This window comes from Stegodyphus dumicola, chromosome 2, assembly GCF_044657685.1.
Source record: "Stegodyphus dumicola isolate Sdum_Otavi_A_Nest chromosome 2, ASM4465768v1".
Lineage (NCBI taxonomy): Eukaryota > Metazoa > Arthropoda > Arachnida > Araneae > Eresidae > Stegodyphus > Stegodyphus dumicola.
This window is the reverse complement of record NC_140769.1, coordinates 236595789-236615656: the sequence shown is the minus strand read 5'-3', so window position 1 is coordinate 236615656 and position 19868 is coordinate 236595789. Positions and strand designations below refer to the sequence as shown.

The 19868-nt window shown below is 33.1% G+C and overlaps 1 long non-coding RNA gene and 1 other non-coding gene across 7 annotated transcripts in view; one reads left to right on the top strand and one right to left on the bottom strand.

Moving 5' to 3' along the window:
• LOC118193142 (uncharacterized) overlaps window positions 1–19868 on the top strand; it is a 203882-nt gene that overhangs the window by 150496 nt on the left and 33518 nt on the right. For 2 of the 6 annotated variants that reach the window (XR_015039819.1, XR_015039817.1), the window contains one exon: window positions 12887–13112. The exons of the other annotated variants lie outside the window; for them this stretch is intronic. This is a non-coding gene — a long non-coding RNA (uncharacterized LOC118193142). The remainder of the gene's footprint in view (window positions 1–12886; window positions 13113–19868) is intronic. 6 annotated transcript variants of the gene reach the window in all.
• On the bottom strand, window positions 14638–14708 carry TRNAM-CAU (transfer RNA methionine (anticodon CAU)). Its single transcript has one exon. It is a non-coding gene; the product is annotated as a tRNA-Met (tRNA).

The window sequence follows — 19868 nt, the reverse complement described above, 5'->3', positions numbered from 1 at the left end:
ATCCTTTCGAAAATTCAAAAAATGCTTTAAATTAGATTATTTTTAATGTGTTTTATAAATAAAACAAGCAAAAATAATGGTGACAAATACAATAACTTGAATAAAAGTAGTTTCTTATATTCATAAAATAAAACTACATAGTTAAATAGAAAGTCGATCGCATTCAACCTGAAACTACGAACACTGATTGAGAACCCCTTATCTATTTCCTTCTTTTGCATTTACTTTTTGCAGAGGGTTCTGAAACGGGAGGGATTCGTAGTTCCAGGTGGTCAGCCTTTTATTTTATTGCTAAGGATTTCAGTTTTAATTTATGAATTTAAAAAAAAAAGAAAAAAAAAAAAAAAAAACTTCTATTCAAATTTTGGTATTTTTAAACATTTTCTATACTTGATCTTGTTTAAAATGTAAATAAATTTATATGCATTTTTCGAATTTTGGATAGGAGCAGGGGGATTATCGTTTAACAATTGTGAAAAGAGTAAAAGGGGTATATTGGTCTAAAAAGACTGAGAATCATTGATTTATCGTATTTTAATCATCATTCGAGAAGTTAACATGTCAGCTTCGTCTCAAGAAAATATTCAAGTCTTTGCCTATTTTTTTTAATATTCATAGCTTTTAACGTTGATTACTTTTATTCCGCATATCATTAGCTTCAGAAATATGTTAACTAACCTAATCTCAGTGGCGCAACAGCCCTAGTGGGTTATGGCCTACAGTGCCCCGATATCTGCTTTCCTGACCGTGGGCCCAATGTGCATGAGCATATGCCATGGACAAGTGTGTTGCAGGACTCTCGGTGTTTAGCCTTCAAGTGAACTTGGTACTCAATTTATCGACTCACCAAGGGATGAAAGGCTGAGTCAACCTTGCCCAGCCCGGAGATCGAACCCCAGACGTGTGGTGCTGCTGCGCAACGCGCTAGCCACTGCGCCACCGGGCCTTGAAGTATGTAAAATAGTTGAGTATAAAAAAAACGAAAAATATGCGCAGTTAAGAAATACAGCAGTGTAATAATTTTGAGCTGAATTAGCGAGTGATTATCATTGCGAATGATTACCTGCGACTCATTTGTGCCCTAGATGGCTTAAAGATAACATTTGATATCTGGTAATCAAAAATTAAAAATAAAGAATATAATACCAACATCATTCAGAAAATATTTTGCTTTTCAAATCTCTTGATTTAAAAAGAATTTTATTTTATCAAAAAGAATTAACATTGCACATTTCGTCTATAGAAAGTTATAGTTTCCATAAAATTGGAATTATCAAAATCCGCGAGATCGAAGTTCTATTCAGTACTGTATTTAGCAATAAGTGATAATTATTGTTGTTTTAATTTAGTTTCAAATCCTCTAAAGGCGGCAAATATTCTTCTTCACAGCTTAAAGCTAAGTTTTAGTAAGTAGTCAGAGTTTAAATCGTTAAGCATTTCAGAGTTTAGTAATATACCTTATGGATTTTAAAACAGTCAAAAGTTACGTTCCAGTCTGACTCTGAGATTACAGACATTTTATACATGCACACACAATAAATAAATAAGCCAAAGCCCTTATCACACAGGATTACTAACACTTCATGTGGGCTCCTAGCCTCGCGAAGGCTTAAATTATAGAGACATAGGGTTTATCGTAGTGGAAAACATGAAAAATCAGCTATGCCTTTGGCGGAATTCGAGCCATGGCTCCTTCGATTGCCAACTGGACCTGCTACCACTGGCATCGTGATAAACTGACACTGCGGAGCGCGTAGGAGAAAGGATGAGATATGAAAAATTGTCACAATGCCTTATATTCATAGGCATAGCTGATTTTTCATGTTTACCGCTCCGATAAACCTTGTCTCTGATACTTAAACCTTCGCCAGGCAAGAAGCCCATATGAAGTGTTAGTAATAATGTGTGATAAATGTGTGTGTGACTGTTACTTATTTATTTATTGTGTGTGCATGTATAAAATGTCTGTAATCTCAGAATCTGACTGGAACGTAAATTTTGACTCTTTTAAAATCCATAAGGTCTAACACTAAACTCTTAATGGGTAACTGGAGAGAGATAGATGACCCAGTCCAGGTAGTGGCAAATTATCGTCCATAATATTTTAGTTCAGGCGCCACTACGTTTTCAAAAACAGGAAACGCAAGAAATCAGGTATATTGTCGCCTGTATTCGAGCAATGGCTCTCCCAACTGCCATTTGTGTGTGCTACCATTTACAACATGTATTGCCAATGCGATAATTCCTCACAGAGTTAATTAACTAGTAGGATTACAAACATATTTACTTTATTTTCACTTAAAAAACATAATTTTGGTGTTATGTAAATATTCTCTTGAATATTCTCTTCTTCCATTAAGTAAGTAAATTCTTTCAAGCATCATTCAAGCAAATGGTAAGCAACTGTTTAATAAGCAACTCATACAGCAACAGACCATCAGTGTAAATCCATTGGGAATCATGCACTTGACACCACATGATAGATTCCTTAAATGTATCGTCTCCATATAAGATACCTCGATTTGTGCGATTCCAAATGGACCAATCAGCGGTTGTGAGACACAAGCGGCTCGTTATCGGCATTCCTTTCGAAACGTGACCCGCCTGGGGACATTTTTCCTTCAAGATTTTCCTTTTGCTACTCTGATTATTCCACTCGCCACAAGTCTTCTCCCTTCTACCCAAATCGGAGGATACTTGAAATTGAAAGATCGATTGGAACAAGGAGCTAGGATCAAGAAATCATAGCGAGATTTTAGATACTGGTATTATGCATTTAAATTCGAGAACGGTATCGTAATATCTCTACAGCTGCAAAAATTTTATTTTTATTAATTATCATAAACTTTCTAAGATCTAAACTAATGTATCTCAAATATTTTGGGCTTATCATCGCTTAGTTCAACTTTTATTACTAATAATGTGCCTATACTCTTCTTGTACACGTAAATTATATATATATGCATGTGTGTGTGTGTGTGTGTGTGTGTATGAAGCTTAAACTGGAATTGAATTATAACCCAACATCCTAGGCCCAAAATCTTTTTTCATAAAAATGGTAAACTAAAGTTATTTTCTTGCAAAGAAAAAAAATAATCTAGCATTTTTATCTAGAAAAAAGTTTTTAGTCTTAAGAAATGAAAGGGAGCCACGTTTTGGAAACGGAGGTTTGTGGATAGTCGCACTTTTAAAAATGAGTGCATTCATTAGTTAACATATATTTCATAAAAAGTACAAATTTTACCATAAAAATCTATTAATTAAATAAAATAGTGACAGTGTTGAGACAAATGTACCCTATAACCTTTTTCTACTTTTTTTTTTTTTTTTTTTTAAATCTGGAGTGAGATTGCTTATTAAGATTCTCATCACAGTAGGTTAATGACTGGCAAAAATTATCTATATTTACTCTTGTTGCTCTTCAAGCAAGAAACAGGTCACAAATAGTATATGTAAACCCAATTATATAGAACATCTTCCCAGCAAATTTCTTCTTACATGGAAATTTTTCAGCAGACGAAGATCTGTAAAAGTCAACTAGTGTCACAGCATGAAACATTTTTTTCACAGTGTAAGCTTACTGCATATCTATAAGGTGCAATTCCTCAGGTTCTGTGTCAATTTCGGCTGTGATGGGACAAGACAGCAGATTGAATTCAGGTTCAATTTTCTTGAAGGCCTAAGATCTTCTTTACACCTTGCCCGCCAAACTCTGCAGATGGTCTCTTGTCTTAGCAGGAACACTTTCAGGCACCTGTTTGCCTTTCAAACTGACCTAGTTTTACTTTGTATGATTCTACATGCTTTCGAATTTCATGCGCGAAAATCCCCTTTCCCTGCAATGTCACATTCAGTTTCTCAAATTAATCAGCTGCTAACGTTATCTGATAAATCAACTCATCACATCCTAATTTGGTTGTAGAGACTTAAGTTAATTGTAAAAGCTGGAGAGTCTTCCCGGAAATCGAAACACGGACCTCTGGAATACCGGCCTAGTGTGCAAACCACTACAACACAAAGGCACGCCAAGAATGTGGGAGCCAAGAATTCAATATTATGAATTTGTTACCTTATATGGTAACAAATTCATAATATATCTCCTTCGTGCCCAGAAATAAGAGGATTTCTTTTTGAAATTCCCTGACACTTTTTACCACTTTGCCCAGATTCAACCACCTGACACTGTTGTGCTAAATTACGTCGTCATACTCTGCTTCCACATCATCAAGAAAAGAACTGAACTGTCGGTAGTGAAATGCCCTTTCTGTGATTGTGTTCATCACACCAACAATAGCATCTACCACATACTTTAAGTCCAATGCAGCTTTATAAAAGCTCCCCTGATGCAAAATGTAATGAAAAGACAAGATATCACTCTCTGTGTTTTGTGTTTTAAACGTTTAACTTTACCTGCATTTTTTCCTCTGAAAGCTTTGGTTGGTTGCCTGTAATGGTTGCCATTTTATTCCAGGACAAGCCACTTTTTTTTCATACAATTTACAACAAACTCAAGCAAATCCTAATAAGTGGTTCTATTTTTCATTGATTCTAGGCGAAATAATTCTTTTAGGATGAAAAATGTTTCATTAATTCCACGGATTAAGTTGAATAATTGTACAGTGTTTTTTATCCGTGCTTTCTTTTAGTGCTCACAAAGTAATTGAACTCACAAAGTAAAATCTTCTTAATAAGAAGAGAAATGAAACCTGCAACAGATTGTGGAGCCACTACTTTGAAGGCTGCAGTTACGTCTTAAACCTTAGAATCTTGTGGGACTCCGAAGAATATGATGGAGCCCATTTGAGGTTTAGATTCTCTTACCGTAAGTTCGATGCTGAGTTCATTAAAGGAAAGAAGCGTAGACTCCAGCTTTCTGAGTCTCTTCTCTTGAGGAACAACTAACTAAAAGTTGATTGAGTTTTATTGTCTTGATATTCTGGATTGAAACTCCAATCTTCTATGGATCATTGTTTGAAACCAGCTGATGTACATGACGGATTCTATAGTTGTAAGACTTTCACTGTGTAAATCTCAGCTACTGTAGAAAGTGACGAATCTTAAGAACTAGATAGCGAATAATCGCTTAAATTCGTGTGACAAGAAACAACAAGATGGAAGGTAACTAACCCTTTATTAATCCAATAAGATTTAACAAAACTCCGCCTTGGAGTGTACAATCAAAGCCGACCCTTGGGCTTGAACTGAAGAGACTAAAATTAAACTAAAACTAAGATTAACTAAAGAACTATCAAGATTCTGAACTAGTTGGCCCCTTAACTCTATTTGACTACGAAGCTTAGCAAGGGCCTGAGTACGGCTGAGCGTAATAACAGCTTTGACAGAGAGAGTGGCTAAATGCAGACGCGCGTAAATCAGAAACTCTGATTCTCTCTATATATACCGCTCTTCCTCATTATGTATTCAGATGTGATTCTAAAACTACGTTATGGCCGGAAGTAATAAGTTGAAGTTAAGAATTTGACAGGAAAGGAACTTTAACTTAAAATTTAACTGTTAATAAAATGAACATAATCCTTACAGAGTAATTAATGATTGGTCCTAATGTATTTTCTTCTTACTGGTTACATTATCAAATGCAAATCTCTCTTCGTGAGGTGTTATTGGAACTATGATTTGTTGTTGTTTAATGCTAAGACTCGTAGAAGCAGCCAACGAATCCATGTTCGTTTGCATATATACACAAGATGCCAATGGGGTGACTTGGATAGTTTTGTCCTTAGTACTTAAATGGTCAGTTTGTATATTCTTATCGAAAGAATACAACTCTAAAGGTCAGTTTGCACATTCTTATCATTATAACACGTGCCCAAACATCAGTATTCGTTTCTTGATTCGCAACATAAGTGTTCAATTAAGCCATCCTTTAATTTCAACATGAACTTAAAATTTTGCAAAAGACTGCCAAGCTTTTTAGTATCCTTTTTGATTAAATTTAAAATAAGTGTGTGAATTAGTAACTTTATAAAAAAAGTAATGTAAATGCTTATTAAAACTTTCAAGGCCCTCCGTATCTGTTTGATTAATGTCACCTTCAGCCATAATTTCGAAAACAAATTACAAAAATATTAGTAATGTAAAGTAAAATACTGTAAAATTGGTTTCTCAACAGTGAAAGTCATAAGGCCGCAAAATTCTGCAGGTAAAGAAAGTTTAAGCCATTATAGGAGAAGTATCCGCATGAATAATGTATGCAAATAATCATAACAGTTATACAAGCCCATGGTTCTATGATCTCGTTCGAAACCTGTAACTTTTAGTTTATGGACCTGCTGCCAAGGTAGTATTATTAATATTCCTCAGTATTAAATGAATATACTAGCAGCAATGTTTCTATTTTAGAGATCTACTAATTTATTTTGTTCATCTGTATTAAAGTCCTTCAGAAAGTCAAATCAAAAAGTTCAGAAGATGAGAGCAAGCAGTCGTGCTAGAAAAGTTAGTGAATAGCAAGTACTGTAGAATCGGATCATCTATAGTGTAACTTACAAAACACGTTTTCTTCTACTTCTGACATATAGTTACTTGTAGCTGCTGACTATATAAATTATTAAGAAACTAGATGTCTCGAAGCCACTGCTAAGCAACAAAATCTTGCTGACTGATATATTTCTAATACACATAGAATTTTTAAGCTAAAATACAACATAGTCCTTTCATGGTAATGTACAGGGTGTCCCATCAAGACCGCCCACATGTCCTTTCTTGGAATACATAAACATTCCAAAAGAACTGTGTCTGTACGATCAGTAGGTTTCGAGACAAATGTAGAGTTATTCTGAAGCAGGAGACATGAAAAATACGCAATGCCCTCGCCGGACTCGAACTTGGACCTCTCGAATACGCGCCGAGTGTGCTAACTGTTACACCACGAAGGCATGCAGAAAGGAGGGGAAAACTACCTTATATTCATATATATATATATATAAGTTTTATTATGATAAAGCTATATTAAGAAACAATATTTCGGACTTATTTAACTATGATGAAATCCCAGTTTTTGCTGACTCACTTTCTGTCTTTAATTTACATGTGATCCATCCGGCAAACCGTATTTCTATCAATTATAATATTTATGATCCTTGTTTAACGGAATACCAAAATTTTACTGATGGATCGGGTTATGAGGGCAGGTGGGCTCGGCTTTTGTTGTATATTATTTTGATACTAAGATCTATAAATTGGGCCTTAAAAAATATAACTCTGTTTATAAAAAGCCGAGCTCATCGCCGTCCTCCTATACCCTTAAACGGATATTGAAAAGTAATTTTGCAAGAAATTCTAACTTTTATATTTTTACAGATTGCATGTCTTGTTTAAATGCACTTTATAATGCAGAAAATAATAATGGTCTCATTATCGATATTAAAGATCTTTACCAAAAACTATCCTTATCCTTTAATATTAAGTTTGGCTGGGTTAAAGCCCATATCGGAATATACGGTAATGAGAGAGCGGATGTGCTCGCAAAAGGGGCTGCCATAGGGAGTGTTTCGGGGACGCCCCTATGTTCAGGGTTAAAAAAAATAGCAACCAAAGTTATTTATTCGTATTATTTTAAGCAATGGCAGTTACAATGGAATACTTCTGAAAGGAAAAGTCGTTATTTGAAACACTTAGAACTGATTAAGAAAAAATTATTATCTTTAATGATTTTGAAGTTAACCAGTTCCTGACCGGACATGGCGTTTCACGGGATACTCGCTAGGTTTAAGATACAGAACGACGATAAATGTAAACTATGTGGTCTGTTTGGTGTCCCTACTTTGGTGGCTTAAGAAACAATAAAAATATTGATTTTGAAAATCCCTTTTTATGCTATAAAGATTTTGCACAATTATGTAAATCTGCGATGAAATTTATTGACGATGAGCGCCAGGCAGTGGGAATCAGTATATGATATTTGCATTTTATTGCCATCACTATTTGGTATATTTTACTAATTTGTTGTTACCATTGTCTGTGTTTGTTGTTCGCGGTTTTTTTTTTTTTTTTTTTTTCCCCTTCTTGTTTGTTTTTGTCTTTGATGTCCGCTCTTGTCTAAATGTTTTTCTTCACTTTTATGTTTATAATTATTATTAACACATGATTATTCTCATTTAGATATTTTATATTGCATTTTTTCCTTTGTTGAAATGGGCGTGGCCTGTCATGACCATAAGACCAACTTGTTTGGTTAGGCGGGTCGGGCTGCGCCCTCTACTGATACTGATACTGATACCTTATACTCTCTACCTTTCAAAAGGCGACTGGGGGTTAGAGGATTCATTTGCCAAATTATGGTGGTGAAGAACCATCATCCAATACCTTTTTTAGCTCGGGCACTACTGTAGAGACATTAAATTATTTTGAAGCAGGAGACGTGAGGAATGAGCAATCCTCTTGCCAGGACTCGAATTTGGATCTCTCGAATACCATCCGAGTGTGCTAACCATTATACCAAGAGGGCATACAGGAAAGAAGGAGAAAATACCTTACATAATCCCAGTTTTAAAGGGCAACTGGGGATTAAGGGACCAAAACGCCAAATCTTGGTGGTGAAGAGTCATCATCCACCACCTTTTAGTTCGGGCGCCTCTGTAGAGTGCTTGGGCTTTGTTGAAGCAGGAGACATTAAAAATAAGCAATGCCCTTGCCAGGACTCGAATCTGAACCTTTCGAATACGTGCTGTACTGTTACACCACGAATGATGCAGGAAGGAGGAAGAAAATTCCTTAGAAAAGAATGACGCCATATCAGGTGCAAGGAAAAAAAGCTTTATTGGAAGCATGAACATTGGGAAAATGTTCCAAATTTTCTCCTCGTATATCGAGGCATGCATGTGCGTGCCGTGAAATGGCTAACTACACACGTTGCAACAGCGTGGGATACCAAAGATAACACCGCATGAAGACAAGGAATTAAGTCACTTTCTGTAGTAAGTAGGTTTTGGTAGACCATTTCTTTCAGATGACCCCATAGGAAAAATTCAAAGATGCCAGATCTGGCAATCGTGACGGCCATAAAAACCGAATGCCAAATCTAGCAGCTAGTATATTCCATATCCAGCTAATCACATACAGAACCATCCAAAGATTACCTGTAGATGCAACCTTTTAAATACGATTCAAACGACGGCTTGACGCTTTCCATGGCGCGCGCATACATGCTTCGATATATGCGGTGGACATTTTGAACATCTTCCTATGTAAACATATGCAAATACCGATATTCATGTTTCCAAATGAAACTCTTTTTTTTCCTTGCACCAAATATGACGTCATACGTTCCTTTTCGCATTTTTCTCAAAACCTGTGGGCTGTGCGGGTGCAATTCTTTAGGCATTTTTTATGTATCCCGAACGAGCAATCTGGCTGCGCAGAGTTTGGAGGTCTTTATGGAAACCCCTCTAGAAAATAATAAAAGCCCTGTTTCAGAGTCATTACGCTTGTATTCTTGACAGTTTAAGCTTTTCTCTTACCATTGATATCACAGAAATTTAGAAAGGGCTAGGAAGTCTAGGGGCTTGTTATATGTTTATTGGTACATTACAGAGTTCGCATTGGAGTCGATTTCCATTTTCTACCATATATTCATTTCCTGAATATACGATTAGGTCCTACAATTATTGCATTTAATAGATACAACCTATATTAAGAATGCAGTACAATATTATTACTGTTACAGCAGCAACAATAGCTTCTATTCTAAACAATGGAAAAGAATAAATTGGTAAAACGCGAATAGCTTTTCAATATCAAGATTAATGCTTCTCCGAATAAATCGTAAAATTCTATGTTTCTATGAAATTCTATTCTATGAAATTCTGTGTTTTATCAAAAGCTTATACGTAGTATTAAAAATTCGTTGAACTAAATGTTCATTAGTATTTAGGAAATAGGAATGTAATTAGGAAAGTTATTATTAACATTTTGATGATTAATCATAAAGCAAAATTTCTTTTGATACCTTAGAGCCCAGCAGTACCTAGCGGATAAAATTTTTGAACACTGATTGTTAGTTATGATTGTTTGGATTTATAAGGCAGTATTTCCTTCTCATGTGATTACAGATTCTTAATCACTTTGTCTGCTAAAAATTTCTCGCTTAATTATAGCAGTAATGTTTTATTCTAAACTAAATTTTTACTCAATATGCATAACAGGTATGACCTCCGATTATCACATCTCGCAACTGAAATATTGAGAAGCCATAGCCACGTAATTCCACAGATTTATCCAAATAAATCAATATCTACGATCTTTGCTAGCTGTTGTATAAATCTACACTTGTGCTTACATTACAAGAAGGAACATTCCAGCAAACAGGTGCTTCCGATGACCCATGGGTAATGGTCGAGGCCATAAAAGTAGCCATTTTGGTACGCTAACGTCTTCAAAATGCGAATCATTCGTATTCGAAGCACGTATCTAAGTTCTTTGTACGACATTTGATTCGTATTATTCACAGCTGTCATGTTTGAAAGGACCTCAAAATCTGTTGCGAAAATAAATATTTTACTGAATAATTGACAATAAAATTGGATAATCTTAATTTTAAAAGCATTTGGGGAAGAATGTTCGACGTAGCGATATAACTAAGAATAAAATTCCAGATGTTTTATTGAACAAAATATCAGAAACAAAAAAAAAGTTATATATGGAGAAATGTTTTGATTATAACACGACAGTTCTCAGGTTGAAGATATCTATCTGATACTCTTTGCATAGCTTCGTAGTTTTTAAATTGGAAAACCCAAGGATGGCCAAGTGAATGACATCGCTAAATCCTAATAGTCAGATCCGGGCTCGAATTCTAGTGAGGATGGATGCTGGATGCTGCATTTTAATGCTTTTCACCATGTGTAATGTGAAGATAAGCCAGTTTCCCACAGGCAAATAGTCTTCGTGGGCTTTGTTATATTGGATTAAACCAACCATTTTGGGAAGCGTTATGGAGCTGTAATTAGCAGGTAGCAAAATTACAACTGGATGCTTGATGAGGTGCAGTCGATGAAATAAAAAACAAATTATCGTTCCTAAACATAATTCTTACACTCAGAACAAGCATTTTAAGTCTTTATTTTCACTAGCTGAAAAAGAAAAATTATACAATTCCTCAGCTTTATAAGAATGGCAAGTTTTCAGGTTAATTTGCTGTGCTACTTAGCTAATAATAGTTTTCAACCAATAACAAATGTAAAGTATATGAAATCCAACGTCTGAAGTCCAAAATTTGCTTACTATGCCATTTTCCTACGTAGTTGCCTTACATTGAATCCTGTTCCGGTGGTCATTTACCTAAGACGATCTCCTAAAAATAATGAGTAATTCTGAGAACATAAAGTGGACAACGACACTGTTAATTACAATGATATTCTTTAAAACGTCTACTCCCTAATCCGACTATCGAATATATATTCAGGTGATCATCAAGTTCTTTCATTTTGTTTTCAAGCTATTTTACGTACTACATAAATCGAATTCTTATATTTTCTGCGTTTTATTTACTTCTCAATATTACAGCAAAATTATTTTTTGGTAAAACAGCAGGCAGTTAATCATTAATTCAGCGTGAAGAAATTCGTCATATAGGCTTTATTTCGGTTATGATATAGATGTCCTGAAATGATCCATTATGTTTTTAATCTCTTTTACCAACTTTTTGACTTCCTGCTTGAAGGCCTTGTATTGCAAAACAAATTAATATTCAAGTGGCGCTAAACCGGTTTACTTCTGCTTTTGGAATTAATGTAATAGGGCATGTTTATTTTGAAGTTAACAATTCAAAATATCAAAGGATTTTTTTAAACTTTGAAATAATTAAAATACACCTTGATATCTTCAAAACAAAACAAACAACAATAATAATAATAAATATAGAAACATGATTAATTAATAAAGATGCTCTCCTGTTTGGGTTTGGCAAAGGGTTTGGAAGATTTGTTTGAATGTGTACATTTTAAACAGTAGTGATGGTTTTAAATTATTGAAAAAATCGTAACATTAACGTTTTGTTATGTTTTTTGCTTTATGAGAAAAATCTGTTTTCCATATTTTAAAATTTATTTATTTCAGGAAACTAAGCGTAAGGTATTTCTTATTTGTTTATTTATTTGCAATGCTGCTAACATAATGATATTAATAAACTGATATATTGCATTTCTGCATCAGTGTTTTCCTTTAGCAGAGCTCCAAGAACCTTGAATGGGGTTAGTTCATTGTGGAAATTAATAATCATTATACAATGATAATCATCTTCTCTAAAACGATCATCTCGACAAAAGACTTAAATAGTCTAATGGAATAACTAATTAGCCTTAATTATTCCATACTTTTGTTATCCTTATGCTCCGCTATGCAACAAGGGCATTCATCATTTACGCGGCATTTGAATTTACCAATTAGCATAGATAATGCCATTCGATGCTCTGTAAGATATTCTAATTTATTTTTTAGATCTTCTAATTTAGTTTATAAATTAAAACTACACATTACTTTAACTAATCGAGCGATTTCAAAACAATATCTAACCCACTTCTCAATGATTTATATTTTTAATAATGTTTCTGATTCATGGAATCTATGATAAATTTGATGATTTACAATAAATGAAACTGGCAATTTTTATAAATAATTAGAGCATTACTGTGATTAATAAAAATTGTTTATAACGTAATACGTTAGGCACCTCGATACAGAGCAACTATTTACGCGCAGCGTTGTAACGTGTTTTCCCATAGAAGAATTTTTGTCCTCGCATGCTGATATTTGAAGCATCTGTAATTAAATATTTCCATTTTTCTTATCATTTCTGTACTCGAACAATTTCATTTTTATTCACTTTGTTAATATTTCATTTGTAAAGACATTAAGTTTTTTGATGCAGGAAATGTGAAAAATGTGCAATGTCCCTCTCCAGGACTCGAACCTGGACCCTTCGATTACTCGCGTAGTGTGCTATTGTTACATCACGAAGGCAAGCAAAAAGGAGGGAGAAATCCACATACTCTTTACTGTCGATTTTTCGCATCTGCAAAATCACACATTCTGTTCCGGAAGCCTCAAACTGATTTAAAATAAAAGCATAAAAGGAAATGATAACATCTGAAAAAGTAAGACTGTTACGCTAATTTATTTACTTAATAATAGTAGTAGATAAATTTTGCTACTGTGACTTGGTTAGTGGTTCGCTGTTACTAACTATGCTCTGAATTAGAAATTCTATGCAGCTATGCTCACTATCAAATAATGATAATCGAACTAAATTTATTTAAAATATGACATTTATATTACGTAGAACACCACTCCAGAGAAGCGGAATGTGTTTATAATTGCAAATTAATTACTTACTTCACAAGGTTGGTTATATAATTTTAATTTGGTAAGGTTGGTAATATAATTTTAATTTTAGTTAATTTTATTTTAGATAATTTAGACGTAGTACTAGTTTCCTATAGAGGCTAATGGAGAATGTTCCGCAGGCCTCCAGTTTCAGTGCGCCTTTGGATTCTTCTATAATATTTACAATATGTAAGATTTTATATTTTTTCCCCGATTAGAAACATAAAATTAGAAGAGAACCCACGAGAAGAAAGGAATACTTCTACATTTAAAAAAAAGCTGATTTTTTTTAAAAATTTCACATTAATATCCGTATACTTGATTAATGAACTAATAAACAATTAACTGCAATAATTTGGTCATATCTCTGTAACTTAATAAGGATTATAATAAAATGACTAAGAGTTCTTTAGCCTTTTTTTATCAATTTATTTCGGAAAAAAAAAGATCTTAGCTATTTAAGTTTAATTTGAGATTAGTTATCATCTAAGTTTATATTATAGATAATACATACTAAACTGTAACCATGAAAAAAGAATATATACAACAAGGTGAAATATACTTTTTTTTTTTTTTTTTTTTTTTTTGCATAAATTTAAGAGAAAATTTTTAAGTGTAAGGTTAATTTTACGAACTACTTTATGTGGAATATAATTTGCCTCAGTGGCATCTACTGTGAAGGAAAATAATTAGAGGGGGGACAGGAGATTGTGTGACAGACTTTTCCTTGGGCCTCAGGTTTTGTTAATCGAATTCTTTTCAGCAAGTACATTTCAGATGCATTTTACTTGTTACTGTAAAGTTTGATCTGAGTTTTTTCAGAAAGTTAAAATGCGTCAGAAATGTAAATTTATTAGATGGATATGGTAATGCCCCATATCCTCGAATAATATTCTCTAAGGCCTATTGTAACCGTTGACAGTAGCGAATGTTATAGCTTACGTCTCAATAACTGTGCAAAATACGTAAATACGATAACGTTTAATTGATAACTGCACTTAATAAGATACTAATAAGATGTAATATATCAGTAAAGGATCCTGACGTTCTAATCTAAATTCGAAAAAATAATACAGCAATAAAAAAAATCTGTACATCTATTTTAAACATTATTATATATAATTGCAAGGTATATAGAGCAATAAAAATCATGCTTTTCATCAAAACAAAGAAGTACCAGTCCAAATCTTACATACACAGTCTTGCTCCTAGGAAATCAGTATTGAGTAACTTGTAGAGTCACTAGTTGTTTTGAAGCAGGAAACATGTGCAACATGAACAGTGAAACATGTGCGGTGCCTTCACCGGGATTCGAACCTGGACCTCTCGAATATGCGTCGAATGTGCTACCGTTACACCACGAAGGCATTCTGGAAGGAGAGAGAATATACCTTATATTCTCCCCCTTTTAAAGGGCGACTGGGGATTAACAAACCCAATCGCCAAATCCTGATGGTGACGAATTATCGTCCACTACCTTTTAGTTCGAGCGCCACTGTTGAGTCATTGAGAGAGACATGAAAAATGTGCAATACCTCCGCCGGGACTCAAACCTGGACCTTTCGAATATGCGCCAAGTGTGCTACCGTTACACCACGAAGGCATGCTGAAAAGAGGGCGAATATACCTTATAAACTATATTTAATTTCGTTACTACCTGTTCTTGCATGACACGTGTTTTTCAAATGTTTATAGATTCAGTTTTCAAAAACATTTATGGCCCGGCGGATTAATGAAATAAATAGCGGATTAATGTAACTGTAGATATTAAATCAAAGAGTGCAGAAAAAAACTAAAATATTAAATATATGTATGTAATTAATTTTATTTTAAAGCAGTGGTGCTTGGTATATATAATCCCGTCCTGATCAGTCGCTTTTTAGATTCACAGCAAACTTCGTTAACTTTTGTTACGGACTATTTACACTCTATAGTAGACCATTTACAGTCCTGCTGATGGTTACTTCAGAAATAGCCGTAAGTCTGTTTATATCCGCACAAGTTTTAATCGCATTATTTTCAAGAGTCAACAAGGTTCACTCTCCAATCAATTGATTGTCCTTGCTAAAGACTTTTCCAGTCTTTTTAATTGGGACGCAGTGGCCTGAGTCACGTGAGAAAGTTCTGAAACTTTCTATTTTAGTCTTTTAGATCGCTTAACTGTGATAGCAAATATTCGTAAAGTAGAGTATTTAGTTAACGGATAACGGTATCTGAAAATTTAAACCATTTTTAAAAGAATCTGTTAAATTATTTAAAAATTAGTTTTAAGATCTGGAGCTTCTTAGTGACAGTTTTACAAATCCGTTGCTGAGGTAAACGATTAAAACTCGAAAAGCTGCTTTCAAATAACTATAACACATAATCCAAAAAACGAAAGTAAATTTAACATTAATTATTCATTACGAGACTTCCAAACCTGGATCATCAGATTATAACTGGATCATCAGATTATAATTTTCTACATTTTACAAACCAATTTCTGTCAGAAAGTTCTTCAAAAAAGCATTCATTAAGCAAGTAGCCCTGACATATCTTACCATCATCGATTGAAAAACAAACTTTCTTTTACACTTGATTTGCATCTAAGGAAAATGGGGAAAGACACGCATAAAATCGCAACTGACTAAAATATCCGAGTTATTACCAATCTACAAGATATAAATCTTTTGTGGATAAAATTATTTATAAAAATCTGAAAGTTCATTTTTAAAAATATAAATGTTTTGGTATAAATTACAAAAAAAGTAAAAAAAATCTGAAAGCTTTCAGATTTTATATTACGCCCAAAGAGGCATTTTTGTTTAATTTACATACAAGTACACGTTTCGAGAGCATCTGGCCTAATGTTTCTTTGGGCTAAAAATATTTTAAAACAGCCTATTTTTAGAATTTCGGATAGACAGTCTCGCGCGCTGGAAATAAAAATGTGTTTTCCCGTACAGTTTTGTCATTGCTCGCTTTGATATCGTTCAGTTTGTTAATTAAAATGTCATTAAAGTTTAAAAAAACTTGAAATAGATAACAAAATTAATTTGAAATTTAAAATTCGGACGTCCAGGTGCTCATATTCGGGTGGAGGATTACGTTATTCAAAATTTGATGACTCTAAGTACCGTCGGTTTTTTTTTTTTTACAATGCGAGAAACATGCATACATTCAAGCAGATTTTTCATTATTTAATATCTTTAAATATAATGAAGGACGACAATATACGGTGACAACAATTTAAAAAGTTATACACCGTTCATAGTGAACCGACGCATGTGTATGTGTGTGTAAACAAGAGTAATTAAATGCACACACATACTATTACAATATTACTGACAAAATGCGTGATAATTGCATAATAGAAAAGTATCCAAATATCAAATGCACAAAAAAATGTAAGAATACAAAGGGTTTTTATTCAGCTTCAGTAAAGTAACATACTTTTGGTATGAGGAAAGAACTAAACAAAAAGAAGACGTTTCCACTATATACCGAAATACTGAACTAGTTTATCCCTAAAATGCCACGAATTTGAAAATATTAGATTAAAATTCAAAAATGAGCCAAATGGTAGATGGAAGATTTATCCCTGAAATGCCTTTTAAGTTCTATCATTTCTAGGAAAGATGCCTCATAAGTTGGCTCATATTCACTTTGCACTTTGAGAAAGCCAATAAAAAAATTACATGCAACCAACCCATTCAGCAGCTTTAATTCAAGATGAAGTATCGAAATTCAGTGTTATTACACTGTAAAGTATTTTCTCTAATTAGTCATTAAGTGCAACAAGATGGCGCATACTAAAAACTAATTTTTGCTCGAGGAACGTTTTTCTTCCTTGCCTGCTTCAGACTTCTACACATCTGAAAAACATCTGTACACCACATGACTTCCTTGCCTGGATTATTAAATTATACCCATTTTTCCTGCATTTCATTTAAACTTTTTTCCTCGAATTTCATTAGAGATACATATTTCTCATTCAATTAATTCCGTTCTCACTTATCGGCAAGGCAAAACTACATAAAAACTCAAAATATCTTCATTAAAAATTGAAAGATATAGAAAAACATAAAACACCTAATACAGTTAAAACAATTAAAAAAACAATTTTTACGATTAAAATTAAAGTTTCTACGCAAAAACAAGCAATTCGGCCAGCAGACAAAAAGGCAGGTTTTTCGGTGCACAAAACTAAAAGTTTCCTTTTTATCCCACTCGGCAAAACGACAATGAAGATGCAGAAAGACTTAATTCACTATTCCGCTAAGTTTCAAATGTAAACAAATATGGCTGCTATAGTTAAAAAAAAATTAGGTTTAGCAGCACTTAAACAACTTTTAAATTGTTAATAATTCTACAGCTATTGCATACAGATCAACTAAAGGCATAAAAACCTTAACTGCGCGCACAACTACATGTTATAGCAGTCCTATATACAAAATTTCAACGTTCTGAGGCTACTCGTTTTTGAGTTATGCAAGATACATACGTACGTACTTAAATACGCCACGAAAAAAATCTCTTCTGAATCCATTTTAAATCAGTTTTATAATTTTTTATGGAAAAAGAGTCCTTTATTTTGTCCTTACGTACAGATATCATGCAAAAAACATCGTTAAATTGTATACGATAGCGATCAAAATGGATATTTTCGTTGAAATATGAAACCCAGAATTTTTCGTGATTACAATACTTCCTTTACTTCGTACAAGGAAGTAAGAATATAGAAAATCGCTCAATTAATAAATATTTTTCTTATCATTCCTAATATTTTATAATATTTTTCTTATCATTCCTAATATTTTATAATATTTTTCTTATCATTCCTAATATTTTATAATATTTTTCTTATCATTCCTAATATTTTATAATATTTTTCTTATCATTCCTAAATATTTTTCTTATCATTCCCCTGCTCGCTTTGAAAGCGAAACTTTGTTTCGCAATCTTTGAAAATTTCAAAAAGTTACATCCGATTCATTTCTAGATGATGAAATTTTAAAATCATAAACGTCAAATAATCTTAAAATAAATCAAGCGATGTTCAAAAATTCGCCAAAAATTGAGAAATTAAATTACAATTTTCATACAAGTTTCATTGAAAATTTGCTTTCTGTTCTTATTCGATAGTGCAAAGTTCTGAGCGAAAATTCGTTTCAACATTAAATAAAAAATTCTAAATGGAATTTTGACAAAACACCATCACAACATTGCTATTGTCGTCAGTCAAAAGTATATGTAAAAATGTTGAACTCGATAACTAATCAGGAATTAGATTTAAAATCAATTAACAAATTTCCAACTACAATGAAAACAATGTCTGAACTAAACAAAAGCTTAACTTTTTTTAAAAAGGGAGGGGAGTAATCATCTATAAAATCCAAACATTAGAGATAACACCTAGCCAACTAGCAGCTACTGTGTGATAAATAAACAAGTTTACCTAACTTCAATTCCTATTGCAAAGCAGGGATCAAGCATTCTATCAACTGCTTTTTTTACTAATGTAACTTTATATTCGTTTTAAAATTGTACAGGTACTGGAAACTTATTAATAAAATTCTAAAGCAGCTTATCGGCACGATAACAAAACTAAGAACGTTATTCACAGTTAATAAAGGTAAGAGCTAAAAAATTTCACGATTTAATATCTGATGACTCAACGAGTTCAAAAAAAAAAAAAAGCTTTCTTAAAAAAAAAAAAAAAAAAAAAAAAAAAAAACTTAAAGGTTTCATATTTTAAATGACGTTCAAAGGGGCATTTTTTAACATTTTATGTGTTGCCTTTATTTATTAAACCGTAAAATTAAGTTCAAGGACAAAGTGGCAAAATAATTTTAAAATGAACCTATCTTTAGAATTTCTGGATACACAGTCTCACGAAATGGAGATAAAAAAGTTTTTTTTTTCGAAGTTGCTCCTGCTCGCTTTGAAATCGTTTAGTTTTTCTTAATCAAAAATTCGTTGAAGTGTTACAAAATCTAAAATCGATAATAAAATAAAATTTCAAATTCAAATTAGGGCTTCCACATGTTCGTATTCTATGGAAGATTACGTTATACAAATTTTGATAGCTCTAGGTACCGTTGTTTTATCACAGTTCGAGAAACATACATACAGTTATGCAGATTCTTCATTATTTAATTTCTTTAAATATAAGGCTGGGCGATAATACGGGTATATGGTGGCAACAATTTGAAAAGCGATACAGCCTTTTAAAGTTTTCGACGCAAAATGCCAAAACAAAATTAATAGTCCTTCAGGGGAAATTGTCCCTTTGGACTAAAAAAATCTGATGTGTACACCACATGACTCCCTTGTACGGAATATTAAATTATAGGCAATTTTCCTGCATTTCATTTAAAGATATTGAATTAACAGTTAAGGAATTTTAAATTAAATCTACTTCGTCGATAGCGCATAAACTACAATAGAATAAATGTATACATAGTGAACTCTTTAAAGTTCACTATATGTATTTACCATAGCGACACTTCGGTGCTAAGTCACTTAACAGCGTTATATCTCATTCA